This window comes from Schistocerca cancellata, chromosome 7 (genome assembly GCF_023864275.1).
Source record: "Schistocerca cancellata isolate TAMUIC-IGC-003103 chromosome 7, iqSchCanc2.1, whole genome shotgun sequence".
Classification (NCBI taxonomy): domain Eukaryota; kingdom Metazoa; phylum Arthropoda; class Insecta; order Orthoptera; family Acrididae; genus Schistocerca; species Schistocerca cancellata.
Window position 1 is genome coordinate 143,728,165 of NC_064632.1, and position 21,973 is coordinate 143,750,137.

The following is a 21,973-nucleotide window of genomic DNA, read 5'->3' on the forward strand; positions in this document are numbered from 1 at the left end:
CTGAAAGGCAGAATTAAATTTTATGAGGGACAAAAAGAAATGGGTTCAGTTGTGTTTCGTTCACGTTACTAAATTAGTTTTTATATTCCTTGCTGATATCACCATTTCACAAACCAGTAATATGGATTTCGTAAGTTACCAATAATTATATTTCTTTTTCAAATACTAGCATTAACGTGTGATACGGTACAGTGGATGTTGCAGCTTGTTGAACGAACGTATGCACCACAAATATATTTTGTATCAGGCACCTATGTCGGTAAGACTAACGCAAATACTGTACTTCACGTATGCTTAAATATCTCCTGAAAATACCTACTCTCCGTTCTAGGTAGTACCTGCAGTAATCCAGAAGAAACGCTTCCTTATGCACTTTGCAAATGATAAACTAATTGACAGCACAACACAACGCTAGCTACGTAATGGCTACTATCAGAGGTGATCAAAACGTTTTCGTTTGAGGGGGTTATTGCTGCGTATATGAAACGTAGGTCGACTCAGTTGAAAGTATATGAACACCGACATGTAGACAAAAGATCAGTGCAGCATTCGTGCCTTTCCGACGTCCGTGCGGTAAATACGTAAATTTGAACTATGGCGCGTTACTACGAAGTGGGTCCAAACAGGATCGACCTGTTGTTATTCTGTTTTTGGCTGCCGAATGACAAACATCCATAGACATCCATCTGAGAATGATAAATGTATGGAGCAGCTTATTTGTCGAATGGATAGTCAAGTTCCGTGCTGGTCGCGACTCCACACAAGACGCCGGTCGATCTGAGACTGCAGCCTCATCCAAATGGAAGACACTCGATCGCACACCCTATCGTTCTGATCTTTCCTCGTGCAATTATGAGGCCTTGTGTCCCTTATAAAGGGCCTTGAAGTGTGGACGATTCGTGTCGGACGTGGCTGAGGATTAAGCAGTTACGGACTTCTTCACGCAGCAGAACATGGTGTTTTACCAAAGGGATATATTTAACTTAGTGCTTCGGTAAGATGATTGTCTTAGTGATTACGGCGATTTTGCATCAGTAGCACACCGATTCTTGACCGTACGGCCTTTTAACGGTAACATTTCGATCATCCCTGATACATTGCTGCATGGCCTACATGGTATTACCGCTATTGCTGCTACTGTATGTGGCAGTCATCAGACACAAAGCACTGACAGTCTGAAATTTTCCAGTTTCTGTCACTTCAGCTGTCTGGCGACTAAGTGATCTACGTACAGTAAGTATTGTGCACACTCTTTGACTTGGTTCATTTTAAACGGGGGTACAAGTTATTGGTGAAACAATTGCCAGTGGAGAAAAGGGTGGTGCAGGGGAAGAAATTGTTGCAAGAGGAGTCTGCCCTCAGTTAGGATACTAATCTGTGTTTTCTAAGATGGAGTTGCATGTAGCACTGGCATTGCACTGAGAATTGCTGCATCATCATATAAAAAAAAGGTTGTTAGAAATAAGAAGTATCCGATGTCTCACTGACTCACAAAAAAAAAATCCCTTCATATTTCGTTATTTTAAAAGTAATGTGTTCAAAGAACATTCTTTTTCATTATAAAGTTTAGTCAGGCGCAAATGTCGACGAAGCCGACGAGAAGGGATCGGGTTGTAGCTCATATCTAATTATACTCAGGGGTACTGACCTCAGAACGGCTGAGAATCACTACTCTACAATGATCTCCATGGCACTTTAAGTACTAATCTTCTCTCATCGCCGTTCAAGTATTGGTGACGGTCCACAGAAACCTGTATTTTAAAGGAATACTACTAGTATCGTATATAGGTGGCCTCCGAACTGAGTGCTTCTCTCTCTTTCTGTTGATTGTATTGCTTAATATTCCATTCGGTTCCCTCGGAGCTTTCGTGGCGTCGAGCGAAGTCCTTACCATTTCAGGATCTTGGAGTTATGACATTATCCGCACATATCACATCTGAGTTGAGTGAGAATACACTAGCAAACGTGTGACGTCATAAGAAGGAGTGAAGTAAGAACGACATACGTTGTTGCCAGGCTACATCCCGGTAAATTGCGCCTTCCAAACGACTTGTATTACGGCAAGCTGATGTAATAATAAATGGAAAGATAATCCTGTGGACTGCACCCCAAAACTAGTACTTTCGATTATTAATTATTACTAAATTGATATTCAGATTTTGTTCATTACAATATGGGATAAGTTCTTACTATTTTTCTATAATTACGTAATCAAAACAATGTTATTGTCAGCTTTAAGTAGATAACTAAATTACTAGCAAGAGCCGAATCACTTCGCTTGTCATGGGCTTCGTTACGTATGAGCTGCTAGCGAAGTGGTTCGAGGTAAACAGTTCATCTCCTGCCTCGGGGATGAAACTCTGAGTGCCTGGTCGGATATGATGCAGTGCGCGTCTAAAACGGCTATCTGCGAGAAATGCAGATTATTACTGAACTTAGAGAAGTATAATTTGGATTCCAATATGTTGATAATGTCTGATACTCGGACTGAAGGTGATACCGCATTTTGTTGTGACTAATAAGAGTGACTAGTATCTTTACGAGTGACTCTTGTCATTATCAGTGGCCCCTACAGAGATCAACACGAGCAGAAATTCGTGATGCTGGGCAGCAGAAGCGCGGCTTTTACTCCCCGCTACCGAGAACATAGCAGGAGGTGCTGATTCAGGCTGAAACTCGTGTTTAATGTATCGCAGCTAATTGGCCGCTTACAAACAGTAAAAAAGCAAACAACAAAATTACCGCCTCCATATTAACGCACCATCATTACCCGCCAACGCAACGGATGTGCCTAATTGCCTTGATGCGTGGGCCAGGTTTAACGTATTGCGCACTAGATTATAAAATGAAGCGTTCTGAAATGGGTTTCATTTAGCGAACGCTTGTGCACCACAGCTAATTGTCGTACATAAGTGAGGGCCGTGACCGCCCCCAATTAACGCTGAGCGTGCCTAGCCACACGCGCTCTCATTAAGCTGAATTATGAGCTAGTCGATGTCAGAACGCGATATCTACGTCGAAAAAGCAGATGGCAACCGAAAGAAATCTCATACAGCAGCACCATCCAGTTGCAAAATATTCCTCGCCTATATTTCTTAACATATGCGTAAAAATCGAAGTTTCATATTAGGAAGGAAAATTTACAAGGAAAATGCCCAGTGGTGTGGACATCGTCCAGCCCCTCCGCAAACTCCGTCTCATACGATACGACACACAGGAAGTTAAACACGATTATCGCGAAACAAAGTTTACTCGATTCACAGGCAAACGACTTCACACTCTTAGCTTAACTGACGGCTATGGTGACGAGAGGTCTATCTGTCCAATTTTTAAAATAAAAATACAGTTCCAAATCATGAAGCGGCCTGCGTACGGGAAGTTTGGAGAAGATTATGACACGACCTAACAACTCAGATTTAACGGTAATATCAACTGATACCACAGCCTCCAGACTTAAAACACTTTTCTGCTGTTATAGATTGGTATCTGATAATAAGGTGTGCATTCCATTATGCAGACATCATTGTTGGACAATATCAAGAAGGATTTCGTCACGAGAGATCTACGAGGGCAGTTCAATAAGTAATGCAACACATTTTTTTTCTCGGCCAATTTTGGTTGAAAAAACCGGAAATTTCTTGTGGAATATTTTCAAACATTCCCGCTTCGTCTCGTATAGTTTCACTGACTTCTGACAGGTGGCAGCGCTGTACGGAGGTGTTAAAATGGCGTCTGTAACGGATGTGCGTTGCAAACAACGGGCAGTGATCGAGTTTCTTTTGGCGGAAAACCAGGGCATCTCAGATATTCATAGGCGCTTGCAGAGTGTCTACGGTGATCTGGCAGTGGACAAAAGCACCGTGAGTCGTTGGGCAAAGCGTGTGTCATCATCGCCGCAAGGTCAAGCAAGACTGTCTGATCTCCCGCGTGCGGGCCGGCCGTGCACAGCTGTGACTCCTGCAATGGCGGAGCGTGCGAACACACTCGTTCGAGATGATCGACGGATCACCATCAAACAACTCAGTGCTCAACTTGACATCTCTGTTGGTAGTGCTGTCACAATTGTTCACCAGTTGGGATATTCAAAGGTTTGTTCCCGCTGGGTCCCTCGTTGTCTAACCGAACACCATAAAGAGCAAAGGAGAACCATCTGTGCGGAATTGCTTGCTCGTCATGTGGCTGAGGGTGACAATTTCTTGTCAAAGATTGTTACAGGCGATGAAACATGGGTTCATCACTTCGAACCTGAAACAAAACGGCAATCAATGGAGTGGCGCCACACCCACTCCCCTACCAAGAAAAAGTTTAAAGCCATACCCTCAGCCGGTATAGTCATGGTTACAGTCTTCTGGGAAGCTGAAGGGGTTATTCTGTTCGATGTCCTTCCCCATGGTCAAACGATCAACTCTGAAGTGTATTGTGCTACTCTTCAGAAATTGAAGAAACGACTTCAGCGTGTTCGTAGGCACAAAAATCTGAACGAACTTCTCCTCCTTCATGACAACGCAAGACCTCACACAAGTCTTCGCACCCAAGAGGAGCTCACAAAACTTCAGTGGACTGTTCTTCCTCATGCATCCTACAGCCCCGATCTCGCAACGTCGGATTTCCATATGTTTGGCCCAATGAAGGACGCAATCCGTGGGAGGCACTACGCGGATGATGAAGAAGTTATTGATGCAGTACGACGTTGGCTCCGACATCGACCAGTGGAATGGTACCGTGCAGGCATACAGGCCCTCATTTCAAGGTGGCGTAAGGCCGTAGCATTGAATGGAGATTACGTTGAAAAATAGTGTTGTGTAGCTAAAAGATTGGGGAATAACCTGGTGTATTTCAATGCTGAATAAAACAACCCCTGTTTCAGAAAAAAAAATGTGTTGCATTACTTATTGAACTGCCCTCGTACTATCGACCAAATCTTTGTACTACGTCAGATCGCAGGAAAAGAAGGTGGGATTTGGCCAAGAACTACACATGCTGTTTGTCGACTTCACAAAAGCATATGACAGTATTCATCGGGAAAGTATGTTGAGATGTGTGGAAGAGTTCGGTTTTTCCAAGAAACTAATAAGCTTCACGAAGGCCTGAATGATCGATAATACAGCAAAGGTAAAAATTGGAAATAAGGTGTCTGAAACATTGAAAATAAGAACTGGGCTACGGCAGGGTGATATCACCCATACTTTTCAATCTCGCATTAGAGAAGATAATGCGAGAGATGTCATATAATGAATTCACAGGAGTCCAGACCGGGAATGTGAACATCAGGTACCTCGGAAATGCCGATGATATAGTGCTACTATGTGGGTCGCAAGAAGAATTAGGGGAAATGGCTGACATTCCGTAAACAATTACAGCGTGGAAAATTGGACTTCAAATGAATCGTGACAAGACGGAATGCATGGTTCTACACCGTAGACGTAATGAAACTCAAGAACCACCTCCACCTTCATACAACTGAAGGTTCTTATCGTCAAGTCAGTGAGTTCAAATATCTGGGCGCAGTATTCAGAGGTGAACCATCCAGTAAAATGGAAGTAGATGCAAGAGTACAGGCAGGCCTTAATACTCTCCTCAAAACCAGAAGGTTGTCAAGACATTTCAAAAGAAACATGTACAAAACACTCCAACGGCCAGTAGTACTATACGGATGTGCCACCTGGAGATCTGAACAGGCAGATGATATAACAGAATTATTTATATCAGTGTTGCGTCAATGAACCGAAGAACAGTTATTTCTAGTTCTAGTTATAACAAAAAATATGGCAAACATCTACATTGGAAGCTCTATTCAAGCAACTTATTCATCAGCAGGACGAGAACGAGTAGCTGCTACTGAACACCCTCTAATCACTTCTTCAAAGCTTACTGCAGACGCATGCAACACACCAAGTACCTGATTTTCCTTCCTTTGATGGGGCCTTAGAGTATTGGGAAGACTGTGAAACAAGATTACTGGAGCATATCCATGCATTCAAGGTAACTGACACCAGCCTCATGAAATCTCTCTTTTGTCATGGCAAGATGGCCCCCTTATCTAAGCATTCAGAGCTCACCTTTTCAAATATTCACTGACTAAATATAACCAGCTGTATGCCCATGTTATTTCCTCCCCGGTATCATTTTATCAGTGCAAGAAACAGCCAAATGTCACTCACAGAGAATGGGCCGCAGATTTGCAACATTTAGGGCGAAAATATCATTTTTGTATCCCTAAAAGTAAGGGGTCATATGCAGGGACATGATCAGGGACATGTTCATCCCGGGTATTCCAGGCAGGGATTTCCAGCAGGAGGCAATTCATCTCCAAGACCCGTCATTAGACAAAGTTTTCGACCTAGTACAAAGCTTCGAAGTGACCCGAGCAGCAGGCAAGAAACTGGAGTCGTGGAGAGAGCTCCAATAAACCTTTCGTAGATGTAAAAATTGGAGAGAAACGAGTTCAATTGCAAGTAGACACCGGCGCAGCCGTGAACATTCTAATTTACGGTCCCTGATGAAAACTGGAGCTCCTCCCTCTGCAAGAAACAAAGAGACGCCTAATGGCGTATAAGAAACATAACATGCCTGCACGTGGTCAAGTTGAACTGCCGACATATCATAAATATCACCCGCCACGTCACCTTCTTAGCCGTTAACAGTGAGTCCGCTGAGAACCTGTTTGGACTTGACTCTTTTCAGAAATTTGGATTTTCAAGAGACGATTCTGTGAATATGGTATCCGAAGATGTTCCGTACTTGGACCTAGAGACACTTTGCCGGGATAATCAGAACCTATTCATCGCGGAGCTCGGCACCTAAAAGGATTTTGAGGTTCACATCACTCTGAAACGTAATGCACGGCCTCAGTACTTTCGAGCACGCGCCGTTCCGTTAGCCACCGGGGGAGATCTTGTATTGCGATTTTAAGGTAACTGTCAACGCCCAAACTGAGGCTGAGACATATCCTATTCCGAATCCGGAAGAATTACTGTTAGAATTAAAAGGTGGAAACTTCATCTCTAAAGTAGACTTAGCGGATGCATACCTCCTACTTCCCTTTGATGCAGAAACTTAACAGTTTCTTACACTTAAACATGCCGCAAGGACTTTGTCGTTTCGAACGTCTAATGTATAGTAAGTGCCCCTGCCATTTTTCAACAGTTTGTGTAACAATTAGTATTCAGAGTGGATAGATACATTAAGTACCGGGTGTACAAAAAGTCAGTATAAATTTGAAAACTTAACAAACCACGGAATACTGTAGATAGAGAGGTAAAAATTGACACACATGCTTGGAATGACATGAAGTTTTATTAGAACAGAAAAAAAGTTCACAAAATGTCTGATAGATGGTGCTGGATAGCAAAGCGTCAGTGACTGCGCATGGCCGGTCGGAGTGGCCGTGCTGTTCTACGCGCTTCAGTCTGTAACCGCGTGACCGCTACGGTCGCAGGTTCGAATCCTGCCTCGGGCATGGATGTGATGTCCTTACATTAGTTATGTTTAAATAGTTCTAAGTTCTAGGGGACTGATGACGACAGATGCTAAGTCCCATAGTGCTCATAGGCATTTGAACCATTGTTGACTGCGCGTGACAATCGTGTAAAAAAGGAGGTGTAATGAGAGAGAGAATCAGATGCGCCAGCAGTCGCAGCATGTTGACGTTACCTGAAAAGGCGCTTTTAGTGAAGTTGTATTATCAGAATGGGGAATGTGCTAGTTCAGCGTTACGATCCTATCGCCAGAGGAAGGGGATTCGAACTGGTAAAGGTCCGTTGACAAATGCCGCTGTGGCGAGAATGATTTCGAAGTTCGAAGCCACGGGTTGTTTAGACGATCGACCCCGTAGTGGTCGACCGAGCACAAGGCGTAGTGCTGCTGAGACAGTTAAGGAAAAAATGGAGACTGTAGCGCAGGCTCGTCCAAACTGTGCCCCTGGGGCGCTAGCGCCCGCGATCGCCCGCGGCCAGCGCTCCGGGCGAATTCGTATGTTGCTGCAGTGGCCGAGCCGTGTCGCTCAGCTGGCCGTGCGGACCGACCGCCGCGCCTTTCGACCTTATACCATTATAGGACACAACCACAGGTTTGGATATTTTTCTAGCGGTGGAAAACGTGTTAGAGTCAATGGGTTTAAAATGGGAACGCCTGACCAGTGTAACAACGGATGGAGCCCCTGCGCTACGAGGGATACGCAATGGATTCCTGGGTTACGTCAGGTCAAAAGTGGCTGAAGTCGGCTGTTCCTTATTCGCGGCAGTCCATTGTCTGATATACCAGGAGGCACTTTGTGCGAAGATTGTGAACATAAAAAATGTTATGGACACAGTTCTTCGAACGGTTAATTATCTTCGATCGCATGGACTCACACATCTCCAATTTAAAAAATTTCTAGCTAATATCGAAGCGGAATACCCGAACATCCCCTACCACACCGAAGTAAGATGGCTGAGCAGAGGAAAAGTGCTTCATCGGTTTTTCTCCTTGAGGAGTGATATAAATACCTTTTTGAAATGAACGGACGTCCAGAAGTGGGTGGCGAATTTGGCTTTTTTGAGTGACCTTACTGGTCATTTAAATACTTTGAACATTTCACTCCAAGGCAAAAATCACTCTGTTGCTGATTTAGTGCAGTCGATTGAAGAATTAGAAAAAAATTATTTTGTGGGGAAAACAGTTGCGCGACAAGAATTGTGGACTCTTTCCTGCACTAGACAGTGTTAAAGAAGATGTGGATTTCTCAGATTATGTTCAAATCATTTGCGAATTACAAGAACGGTTTGGAAACAGACTTTTGGAGATAAGTGAGCTTCAACCGACTTAAGATATATTTGTTCGCCCGTTTTCCCTTCGGGCAGAGGACGCCTCACAAGTGCTTCAACTAGAGCTGATTGACCTGCAGTGCGTTATCCGCCTGAAGAACCGCTGTCTTACGTGTAAAACTTTGGATGAATTTTACAGATGTCTTCCACGAGAGAAATATTTCATTTTGCACAAGCACGCGGCCAAATTTGTCTCAATGTTTGGTTTTACGTATATTTGTGAGCGCTTTTCCTCTCTTTTAAAGCTTGCTAAAACTCAGAACCGTTCATTACTTGGCGATAAAAATTTGACTAATTCTTTGAGGTTAGCAGTCTCACGGAATATTATACCAGACCTAGACAAAATTGTTTCCTCAAAAAAGAAAAACGTGTAAAATGTTAATTGTCTTCTTTAACAGTGTTGACTGTAAGAATTTAAGAGCTTTATAACCTTAATTCTATTTTTAATAAGTTTTCAAACTTGGTCAGTTTAAATTATTACGTACAAAACAGCAAACTAAGGATCCGATTTCTAAACTCTGAAAAGCGATACAAAAACCTGTAGCACGAAGTATAACAAAAAATATTTATTTGTAACTACTAACAGTAAGAATGAGACACTATATCCCTTACATAAAACTATTTCTAAAATAGAATATTTTGTTTACGTTTGATCTGACCGCGGGACAGTCCAGAGCAGAGCAGTGCTGTGCGGTCTGACTTTCTCCTCAGCTGTCTCTCTCGCTCCTACGCCGACACTAGCGCCACTCGGTCGCGGACGGAGCGCTGAACTACACCGCGCCCGCCGGGCGCAATTCTTGGATAAGCCTGCTGCAGCGGGTTCGTCTATGCACGGGGAAGTCAGCGCTCGTGCAGTCGCATGTCGCACTGGCATTCCACACACTACTGTTTGGTTGGCACTTAGGCATACCCTCCGATGATATCCGTACAAAAACCATCGGCATCATGAACTGTTACCTGGCGATTTAGTGAAGCGGAGGGCATTTGCGGTGTGGGCGTTAAAAAAGATGGCGGATGATGACGATTGGTTGAGCAACGTGTTGTGGACCGACGAAGCTCATTTCACGCTCCGGAGGTCTGTCAACGCCAACTGCAGTATTTGGACTACCAAAAATTCTATAACTGTCGTGGAAACTGCATTGCACGACGAAAAAGTCACGGTATGGGTTGGATTTACCACATCTACCGTTATCGGGCCTTTTTTCTTCGAGGAAATGCGTGATTCTGGTTTTTTAACTGCTACCGTGACGGGTGAGAGGTACGCCGATATGTTACAGAATCGCATCATCCCCAGCCTGGCTGATAAACACCTGCTGGAACGTACGATGTTTATGCAGGATGAGGCTCCACCCCATATTGCTAGACGCGTGAAAGATCTCTTGTGCGCGTCGTTTGGTGATGATCGTGTGCTCAGCCGCCACTTTCGTCATGCTTGGTCTCCAGACCTCGGTCAGTGCGATTATTGGCTTTGGGGTTATCAGAAGTCACAAGTGTATCGTGATCAACCGACATTTCTGGGGATGCTGAAAGACAACATCCGACGCCATGCGTCACCATAACTCCTGACATCCTTTACAGTGCTGTTCGCAACATTATTCCTCGACTACAGCAATTGTTGAGAATGATGGTGGACATATTGAGCATTTCCTGTAAAGAACATCAACTTTGATTTGTCTTACTTTGTAATGCTAATTACTACTATTCTGATCAGATGAAGCGCCATCTGTCGGACATTTGTTGAACGTTTGTATTTTTGTTTTTGTTTTGTTCTAATAAAACCCTCATGCCATTCCCAGCATGTGTGTCAGTTTGTACCTCTCTATCTCCATTATTCCGTGATTTATTCAGTTTTCAAATTTATACTGACTTTTTGATAACCTGGTCTATAGACGACATCACTGTAATAATGAGATCCACGGGGAAACACCTTCGCAATCTGAAATCTTTAAGGGAGGATGGCCTAAAATCCGGAAATGAAAAAAGTTGTTTTTTCCAGCCTGAGACTGAGTACCTCCATCCATGTCATTTCCAGCTTGGGCGTTCATCAACTGGATAAATATGTTGAAGCCATAATCAAACTTCCCAGACCAACAACGCTTATGCAACTTCGTTCTTTTCTGGGGAAGATATCGTATTACCGGAAGTTCTTACCTGCAGCAACAAACGAAACCATCTCCTAGTCATAGTTATGCAAAACAGGGGTGCCTTTCCAGTGGACGCAGCTTGCGAGCGCGACTTCCACAGGTCGAAATCCCAGGTGTTGACGTCCCAGGGCGTCGCACCTTTCTATCCAACAAAGCAGACAGTTATTGCAAATGACGCATCTGATACAAGCGTCGGGGCTGTCCTGGCACATAGGGATTCGGATGGCTACGAGCACCCTGTTGTCTACGCACTGAAAACATAGGCTGACACCCAACGCAGGTACTCGCTAATAGAAAAAGAAGCGCTGTCTCTCATCTCCACATTAGAGAAATTCCACGTTGGTGTTTGTGACACAAAGTTTCACCTCGTCACAAACCGTAAACGGCTGATCTCCTAATTCAATCCAGGAGCGAATATTCGAGGTAGGACTGTTCACAGCCTGCAGCGTAGTGCTTTATTTTTTGCGTGCTATCGGTGTGAGATTCATTTCCGCAACACAACTCAGCATGCAAACGCTGATGTCGTCTCCCACCTTCCATGGGAACCCAATCCAGACTTCGAAAAAGAAGAAATTTTGTGTTTTCACATCGATGAAGAAGCAGAAGCCGCCGTAGATTGTCTCCCCATTACCGGCTCCCGGGTCGCAGAAGCAGCCAGTAGCGACGAGGTACTGCAACAATTCGGGAGTCACATACTTCACGGATAGCCCAAACAAGAATCTCCCAAGGCTTCCGTGGCATTCCGTCAGTTCTTTAACGCCCGACATCAGCTCATGTTAATCGATGGAGTAGTTCTACTCGTTTCCGACGAGTGACAGCTACGAATAGTCGTTCCTTATTCTTCACGTCAGCTCGTCCTGCAACTATTGCATCGAATCACTGGGGGAAAGGGGGGGGGGTATCTCAAACTAAACCCCGGCTTGTAGTTTCACTTACTGGCCAGGAATAAACCAGGAGATTGAACGACTCATCCAAACATGACCAGCCTGCCAAAGCCAGCAGGCAGCCCCACGACATTCATTTGCTTCTTGGCCACAATGTGCACGCCATTGGGAGCTGGTACACATTGATTTTGTTGGGCTAGTGTTTAACGCAATCTTCTTGATAGTAATTGATGCTTACTCCAGATTTCCATGTATAGCCCGATGCAACGCCACGTCGGCCACCAACACCATCACAGTCTTAGATGAAGAAATGCTTCCAGGATCACTCCATCGATGCATCACTAACCTTTCATGGAGCAGTTACAGATTCACACCCTTCGAAGACAAAAGTCCTGTGGGACCTCTGCACGGACGGCAGCACCGGACCATCTTGGGCCCGCTCATGCCGACGCCATGGCCAGCACCATCACTGCCTGCCCTCTGGCCGGCAGCCAGCCTGTCTTCTGGGAACAACCGCACAGCACCGGGACCGGAAGGTCTTCAGCTTGCAGCTTCCAGACCGGGAGGTTCTGCGACATGCTAATCAGCTTTGCCCATGATTAGTTCGTAACAGCTCTTTCCGTCCACTCTTTGCATCAGTCAGAGTAACATCAGACTTATACATGTCTTGGCCCACAGCAAGCTGACCAACACCACACCTCAACAAGAGCGACTTACCAGAGACGTCGACCAGCCCTAGAGGCTATCGTTCCCGGACTGCGAGCTGTCGACCGGTCACAAACGACGACCAATTCTCGATGAAGATGAAGACATGCCGCTGGCTCCTCGTTCTCCACCTACTCTGTATCTAAGTTCCAAACCACACAACCTTCGCTTTCAGCCTGGGCGTTTCCATCTCTATGCTCCTATGCCTCGAGTCACCAACACTGCTGAAGACTCGGAGGAGGACCCCAATGGAAATGGCGTTCATTTGCTGCAGATGCTTTCCTGCTTCCCCAAGAGGGGTGTGGCATCCACCATTATTATATCTCCGCACCGTGTAGCGGCCTGCTCCATTACGTACGGCCACGAAATGCATCGTTGGCTGTACTTCTCCATGCGCTGCCCGCTGCTGACATCGCACGACTGGCTACTCAGAGATTGGTCATCCGTACAGCGACCCCAGCCGCTGGCTCCATTCCTTACTTAACGCCACTCCTTACGTCTGCAAACCAGTTCGCGTCGTGCTATGTTTGTACTCCAAACTCGGAAGGGCTGCGGTGGACCTGCTGTTGGAGTTTGATTCGGCTCCCCTCTGGAGTTAGAATCTGAGTGCTATACTGGAACTTGGACTCAAGCTTTCACTGGCCTTAATATGTCAGGGGACTTCTAATTTCCACACGAATTCTTCATCATTTCACTTGCACTTCTTTGAAATGGTGGTTATAATCACCCCCCCCCCCCCCACGCCCCTGAACCTTGGCGTTGGTGGGGAGGCTTGCGTGCCTCGGCGATACAGATAGCCGTACCGTAGGTGCAAACACAACGAAGGGGTATCTGTTGAGAGGCGAGACAAGCCTGTGGTTCCTGAAGAGGGGCAGCAGCTTTTCACTAGTTGCAGGGGCAACAGTATGGATGATTGACTGATCTGGCCTTGTAACACTAATCAAAACGCCCTTGCTGTGCTGGTACTGCGAATGGCTGAAAGCAAGGGGAGACTACAGCCGTAATTTTTCCCGAGGGCATGCAGCTTTACTGTATGGTTAAATGATGATAGCGTTCTCTTAGGTAAAATATTCCGGAGGTAAAATAGTCCCCCATTCGGATCTCCGGGCGGGGACTACTCAAGAGGACGTCGTCATCAGGAGAAAGAAAACTGGCGTTCTACTTTTCGGAGCGTGAAATGTCAGATCCCTTAATCGGACAGGTAGGTTAAAAAATTTGAAAATGGAAATGGATAGGTTAAAGTTAGACATAGTGTGAAATAGTGAAGTTCGGTGGCAGGAGGAACAAGACTTTTTGTCAGGCGAATACAGGATTATAAACACAAAATCAAATAGGGGTAATGCAGGAGTAGGTTTAATAACGAATAAAAAGTAGGAGTGCGGATAAACTACTACAAACAGTATAGGGAACGCATTATTATGGCCACGATAGACACGAAACCAACGCCAACTACAGTAGTACAAATTTATATCCAGTATGAGATTTTCACTCTGCAGCGGATTGTGCGCTGATATCAAACTTCCTGGCAGATTAAAACTGTGTGCCCGACCGAGACTCGAACTCGGGACCTTTGCGTTTCACGGGAAAGTGCTCTACCATCCGAGCTACCGAAGCACGACTCACGCCCGGTACTCACAGCTTTACTTCTGCCAGTACCTCATCTCCTACCTTCCAAACTTTACAGAAGCTCTCCTGCGAACCTTGCAGAATTAGCACTCCTGAAAGGAAGGATAATGCGAAGACATGGCTTAGCCACAGCCTGGGGGATGTTTCCAGAATGGGATTTTCACTCTGCAGCGGAGTGTGCGCTGATATGAAACTTCCTGGCAGATTAAAACTGTGTGCCCGACCAAGACTCCAACTCAGGAACTTTGCCTTTCGCGGGCAAGTGCTCTACCATCTGAGCTACCGAAGCACGACTCACGCCCGGTACTCACAGCTTTACTTCTGCCAGTACCTCGTCTCCTACCTTCCAAACTTTACAGATGCTCTCCTGCGAACCTTGCAGAATTAGCACTCCTGAAAGGAAGGATAATGCGAAGACATGGCTTAGCCACAGCCTGGGGGATGTTTCCAGAATGGGATTTTCACTCTGCAGCGGATTGTGCGCTGATATCAAACTTCCTGGCAGATTAAAACTGTGTGCCCGACCGAGACTCGAACTCGGGACCTTTGCGTTTCACGGGAAAGTGCTCTACCATCTGAGCTACCGAAGCACGACTCACGCCCGGTACTCACAGCTTTACTTCTGCCAGTACCTCGTCTCCTACCTTCCAAACTTTACAGAAGCTCTCCTGCGAACCTTGCAGAATTAGCACTCCTGAAAGGAAGGATAATGCGAAGACATGGCTTAGCCACAGCCTGGGGGATGTTTCCAGAATGAGATCTTCACTCTGCAGCGGATTGTGCGCTGATATCAAACTTCCTGGCAGATTAAAACTGTGTGCCCGACCGAGACTCGAACTCGGGACCTTTGCGTTTCACGGGAAAGTGCTCTACCATCTGAGCTACCGAAGCACGACTCACGCCCGGTACTCACAGCTTTACTTCTGCCAGTACCTCGTCTCCTACCTTCCAAACTTTACAGAAGCTCTCCTGCGAACCTTGCAGAATTAGCACTCCTGAAAGGAAGGATAATGCGAAGACATGGCTTAGCCACAGCCTGGGGGATGTTTCCAGAATGAGATCTTCACTCTGCAGCGGATTGTGCGCTGATATCAAACTTCCTGGCAGATTAAAACTGTGTGCCCGACCGAGACTCGAACTCGGGACCTTTGCGTTTCACGGGAAAGTGCTCTACCATCTGAGCTACCGAAGCACGACTCACGCCCGGTACTCACAGCTTTACTTCTGCCAGTACCTCGTCTCCTACCTTCCAAACTTTACAGAAGCTCTCCTGCGAACCTTGCAGAATTAGCACTCCTGAAAGGAAGGATAATGCGAAGACATGGCTTAGCCACAGCCTGGGGGATGTTTCCAGAATGAGATTTTCACTCTGCAGCGGATTGTGCGCTGATATCAAACTTCCTGGCAGATTAAAACTGTGTGCCCGACCAAGACTCCAACTCAGGAACTTTGCCTTTCGCGGGCAAGTGCTCTACCATCTGAGCTACCGAAGCACGACTCACGCCCGGTACTCACAGCATTACTTCAGCCAGTACCTCGTCTCCCACCTTCCAAACTTTACAGAAGCTCTCCTGCGAACCTTGCAGAATTAGCACTCCTGAAAGGAAGGATAATGCGAAGACATGGCTTAGCCACAGCCTGGGGGATGTTTCCAGAATGAGATTTTCACTCTGCAGCGGATTGTGCGCTGATATCAAACTTCCTGGCAGATTAAAACTGTGTGCCCGACCGAGACTCGAACTCGGGACCTTTGCGTTTCACGGGAAAGTGCTCTACCATCTGAGCTACCGAAGCACGACTCACGCCCGGTACTCACAGCTTTACTTCTGCCAGTACCTCGTCTCCTACCTTCCAAACTTTACAGAAGCTCTCCTGCGAACCTTGCAGAATTAGCACTCCTGAAAGGAAGGATAATGCGAAGACATGGCTTAGCCACAGCCTGGGGGATGTTTCCAGAATGAGATCTTCACTCTGCAGCGGATTGTGCGCTGATATCAAACTTCCTGGCAGATTAAAACTGTGTGCCCGACCGAGACTCGAACTCGGGACCTTTGCGTTTCACGGGAAAGTGCTCTACCATCTGAGCTACCGAAGCACGACTCACGCCCGGTACTCACAGCTTTACTTCTGCCAGTACCTCGTCTCCTACCTTCCAAACTTTACAGAAGCTCTCCTGCGAACCTTGCAGAATTAGCACTCCTGAAAGGAAGGATAATGCGAAGACATGGCTTAGCCACAGCCTGGGGGATGTTTCCAGAATGGGATTTTCACTCTGCAGCGGATTGTGCGCTGATATCAAACTTCCTGGCAGATTAAAACTGTGTGCCCGACCAAGACTCCAACTCAGGAACTTTGCCTTTCGCGGGCAAGTGCTCTACCATCTGAGCTACCGAAGCACGACTCACGCCCGGTACTCACAGCATTACTTCAGCCAGTACCTCGTCTCCCACCTTCCAAACTTTACAGAAGCTCTCCTGCGAACCTTGCAGAATTAGCACTCCTGAAAGGAAGGATAATGCGAAGACATGGCTTAGCCACAGCCTGGGGGATGTTTCCAGAATGAGATTTTCACTCTGCAGCGGATTGTGCGCTGATATCAAACTTCCTGGCAGATTAAAACTGTGTGCCCGACCGAGACTCGAACTCGGGACCTTTGCGTTTCACGGGAAAGTGCTCTACCATCTGAGCTACCGAAGCACGACTCACGCCCGGTACTCACAGCTTTACTTCTGCCAGTACCTCGTCTCCTACCTTCCAAACTTTACAGAAGCTCTCCTGCGAACCTTGCAGAATTAGCACTCCTGAAAGGAAGAATAATGCGAAGACATGGCTTAGCCACAGCCTGGGGGATGTTTCCAGAATGAGATCTTCACTCTGCAGCGGATTGTGCGCTGATATCAAACTTCCTGGCAGATTAAAACTGTGTGCCCGACCGAGACTCGAACTCGGGACCTTTGCGTTTCACGGGAAAGTGCTCTACCATCCGAGCTACCGAAGCACGACTCACGCCCGGTACTCACAGCTTTACTTCTGCCAGTACCTCGTCTCCCACCTTCCAAACTTTACAGAAGCTCTCCTGCGAACCTTGCAGAATTAGCACTCCTGAAAGGAAGGATAATGCGAAGACATGGCTTAGCCACAGCCTGGGGGATGTTTCCAGAATGAGATTTTCACTCTGCAGCGGATTGTGCGCTGATATCAAACTTCCTGGCAGATTAAAACTGTGTGCCCGACCGAGACTCGAACTCGGGACCTTTGCGTTTCACGGGAAAGTGCTCTACCATCTGAGCAACCGAAGCACGACTCACGCCCGGTACTCACAGCTTTACTTCTGCCAGTACCTCGTCTCCTACCTTCCAAACTTTACAGAAGCTCTCCTGCGAACCTTGCAGAATTAGCACTCCTGAAAGGAAGGATAATGCGAAGACATGGCTTAGCCACAGCCTGGGGGATGTTTCCAGAATGAGATCTTCACTCTGCAGCGGATTGTGCGCTGATATCAAACTTCCTGGCAGATTAAAACTGTGTGCCCGACCGAGACTCGAACTCGGGACCTTTGCGTTTCACGGGAAAGTGCTCTACCATCTGAGCTACCGAAGCACGACTCACGCCCGGTACTCACAGCTTTACTTCTGCCAGTACCTCGTCTCCCACCTTCCAAACTTTACAGAAGCCCTCCTGCGAACCTTGCAGAATTAGCACTCCTGAAAGGAAGGATAATGCGAAGACATGGCTTAGCCACAGCCTGGGGGATGTTTCCAGAATGGGATTTTCACTCTGCAGCGGAGTGTGCGCTGATATGAAACTTCCTGGCAGATTAAAACTGTGTGCCCGACCAAGACTCCAACTCAGGAACTTTGCCTTTCGCGGGCAAGTGCTTTACCATCTGAGCTACCGAAGCACGACTCACACCCCGTCCTCACAGCTTTAATTCCGCCAGTACCTCGTCTCCTACCTTCCAAAGTTCACAGAAGCTCCCCTGCGAAACTTGCTGGAAGTTCTAGGGGACTGATGACCTGAGATGTTAAGTCCCATAGTGTTCAGAGCCATATGAACCATTTTTTGAGATTTTCACTCTGCAGCGGAGTGTGCGCTGGTATGAAACTTCCTGGCAGTTTAAACTGTGTACCGGACCGAGACTCGAACTCGGGGCCTTTGCCTTTTCCGGACAAGTGCTCTGCCAAATGAGCTACCCAAGCACGACTCACGCCCCGTCCTCAAAGCTTTAATTCCGCCAGTACCTCGTCTCCTAGCTTCCGAGTTCGACTGCCAAGAAGTTTCATCTCCAGCTGTAGTAAAATTCGAGGGATCCAAATCCCAACAACAATTATCTATTACCACCCATGCCGCTTCGAACGCACAGTAATTTTAACAAGATCGTAACATTTTCAGGACCACCTCGCACAATCAACGCGCAGCGCACTGGCTTTTAGACAGGAAGGTGATCCAGATCCATTTCGAATACACGTGGAGGGTTGCGCTGGCGCGCCGACCACCCTGAATGTGCTCGTTTAGTAAAAAAAAAAAAATGGTTCAAATGGCTCTGAGCACTATGGGACTTAACATCTATGGTCATCAGTCCCCTAGAACGTAGAACTACTTAAACTCAACTAACCTAAGGACATCACACAACACCCAGTCATCACGAGGCAGAGAAAATCCCAGACCCCGCCGGGAATCGAACCCGGGAACCCGGGCGTGGGAAGCGAGAACGCTACCGCACGACCACGAGCTGCGGACGCTCGTTTAGTCAAAAGTGAACTTGTCCCCAATTTCCACCTCAGAAAATACGACACACAAGCAGTTAAACTACGGTCATATACAGAACAAAAGTAAAGCAATTCGCAGACCGGGAGCGCACTCCCTTAGAGAACTGACGGTTGCGGCGAAAGAGAGGGCATCCCAAAGAATTTACCAAAACTTACAGAAGACCCCGACGGTTAAGACTCTCTATTTTTGGGTGGATAAGGATATATAGGGAAATGGTTGTTCTAAATCAGCTGAAGGTTTTCCAAAACACATAATAGGTTTTGATTATATATAACTGTTTATAGCGAAAGTCAACACATTATATTTCATAATTAATGTCAAACAAACATATGCAGTGGTTCTAATTTCGGATAGGGTTATCTTTAAGGAAAATTCAAGGCTGCATACCTGCATATATATTGTATGACAAAAAAGTTGCATTGAGATAATTCCAGTTCGATTGTAATAGTAATAGACTTGAAACTACACTGAGGTTATCATGTGCAGTTTTCACATTTGTGTGTCTTCTCGCTCCGTTTCTCTTTATTTCTAATGGATTCCACTGCTTTCTTCATATTTTCCTCTGCCCAAACCTTTCTTTTCTGATCGCGCATCTCCTGGTAAGTAGTAATAAGTGCAATCTTTAAAGGTGTCCAGTTTTAGTGTGGTCGAAGTAAGGCACCCTTGCAGTACCCCAAATTAGGCACTGTACCGCATAGGAACCATCGCTGAACAACCGAAACATATATTGAATTATAGCATTTAAAAATTACTCAAGTTCTATTGAATACGATATATCACTAATAGAGAACACTGAAGTATCGAACGTCTCACAGTGTAGCTGTGGTGCTCACGTTCTGTCTGTAAAATATTACATTCAAATGTACACTCCTGGAAATTGAAATACGAACACCGTGAATTCATTGTCCCAGGAAGGGGAAACTTTATTGACACATTCCTGGGGTCAGATACATCACATGATCACACTGACAGAACCACAGGCACATAGACACAGGCAACAGAGCATGCACAATGTCGGCACTAGTACAGTGTATATCCACCTTTCGCAGCAATGCAGGCTGCTATTCTCCCATGGAGACGACCGTAGAGATGCTGGATGTAGTCCTGCGGAACGGCTTGCCATGCCATTTCCACCTGGCGCCTCAGTTGGACCAGCGTTCGTGCTGGACGTGCAGACCGCGTGAGACGACGCTTCATCAAGTCCCAAACATGCTCAATGGGGGACAGATCCGGAGATCTTGCTGGCCAGGGTAGTTGACTTACACCTTCTAGAGCACGTTGGGTGGCACGGGATACATGCGGACGTGCATTGTCCTGTTGGAACAGCAAGTTCCCTTGCCGGTCTAGGAATGGTAGAACGATGGGTTCGATGATGGTTTGGATGTACCGTGCACTATTCAGTGTCTCCTCGACGATCACCAGTGGTGTACAGCCAGTGTAGGAGATCGCTCCCCACACCATGATGCCGGGTGTTGGCCCTGTGTGCCTCGGTCGTATGCAGTCCTGATTGTGGCGCTCACCTGCACGGCGCCAAACACGCATACGACCATCATTGGCACCAAGGCAGAAGCGACTCTCATCGCTGAAGACGACACGTCTCCATTCGTCCCTCCATTCACGCCTGTCGTGACACCACTGGAGGCGGGCTGCACGATGTTGGGGCGTGAGCGGAAGACGGCCTAACGGTGTGCGGGACCGTAGCCCAGCTTCATGGAGACGGTTGCGAATGGTCCTCGCCGATACCCCAGGAGCAACAGTGTCCCTAATTTGCTGGGAAATGGCGGTGCGGTCCCCTACGGCACTGCGTAGGATCCTACGGTCTTGGCGTGCATCCGTGCGTCGCTGCGGTCCGGTCCCAGGTCGACGGGCACGTGCACCTTCCGCCGACCACTGGCGACAACATCAGTGTACTGTGGAGACCTCACGCCCCACGTGTTGAGCAATTCGGCGGTACGTCCACCCGGCCTCCCGCATGCCCACTATACGCCCTCGCTCAAAGTCCGTCAACTGCACATACGGTTCACGTCCACGCTGTCGCGGCATGCTACCAGTGTTAAAGACTGCGATGGAGCTCCGTATGCCACGGCAAACTGGCTGACCCTGACGGCGGCGGTGCACAAATGCTGCGCAGCTAGCGCCATTCGACGGCCAACACCGCGGTTCCTGGTGTGTCCGCTGTGCCGTGCGTGTGATCATTGCTTGTACAGCCCTCTCGCAGTGTCCGGAGCAAGTATGGTGGGTCTGACACACCGGTGTCAATGTGTTCTTTTTTCCATTTCCAGGAGTGTATTAAGATAAAATCAACTGCGAAGACAGAACGCGACTAATGCACTTGGCGGCTAGACCAGCACTGAACTGATGAGAGTATAAGGAATTCTGCTAGTTGCCACATCCGCAGCAGACCAGGAGGAGAATATCCACCTACCGATATTAAGGCACCGTTCGAAATAGGGAAATTCGCCCTACTAGACAGGATTAGCTCTAGGAAGAAGAAGAAGAAGAAGAAGAAGAAGAAGAAGAAGAAGACACTAATGAAGAAGTAATATGTCACTGATGGAAGTGATTGTCATCATCTTGTCAGGAGTAGACGGTTTACCTGTGTTCTGTTTTTTCTTTCCTCTTATTTAATACACTAAGACAGCGACTCCAATAAACTCAGACGTAATTTCTGAAATTTATCGTATCGACAGTAGCAAATTCTTTCGAAAACGTGTGCCGTCACGAGACGTCACACGTCCGTGGTGACTTAAAATACGGTGAAATTATATAATGACGCAATGGCTGTGCAGTTCTCTCGCCCTGTACGAGGCGACGCTATCCAACGAGGACGGCACGCTGTTGAGTGCAAGACGGAATGTTATGGATCAGCCGAAGGGGACGGAATAGGCAGGCGAGTGGGTAGCCGTTGGCACGTTGGCGACAGACAGAATGAGTGTACAGTCTCAAAGGATGGAAGTATGGGACGTCTGGTGCTGTTTTGGTGTCCAGAAACCTGTTTCTTGGTGTTTCTGGAGACCACGCACTGGGACAGCGCCTTAAT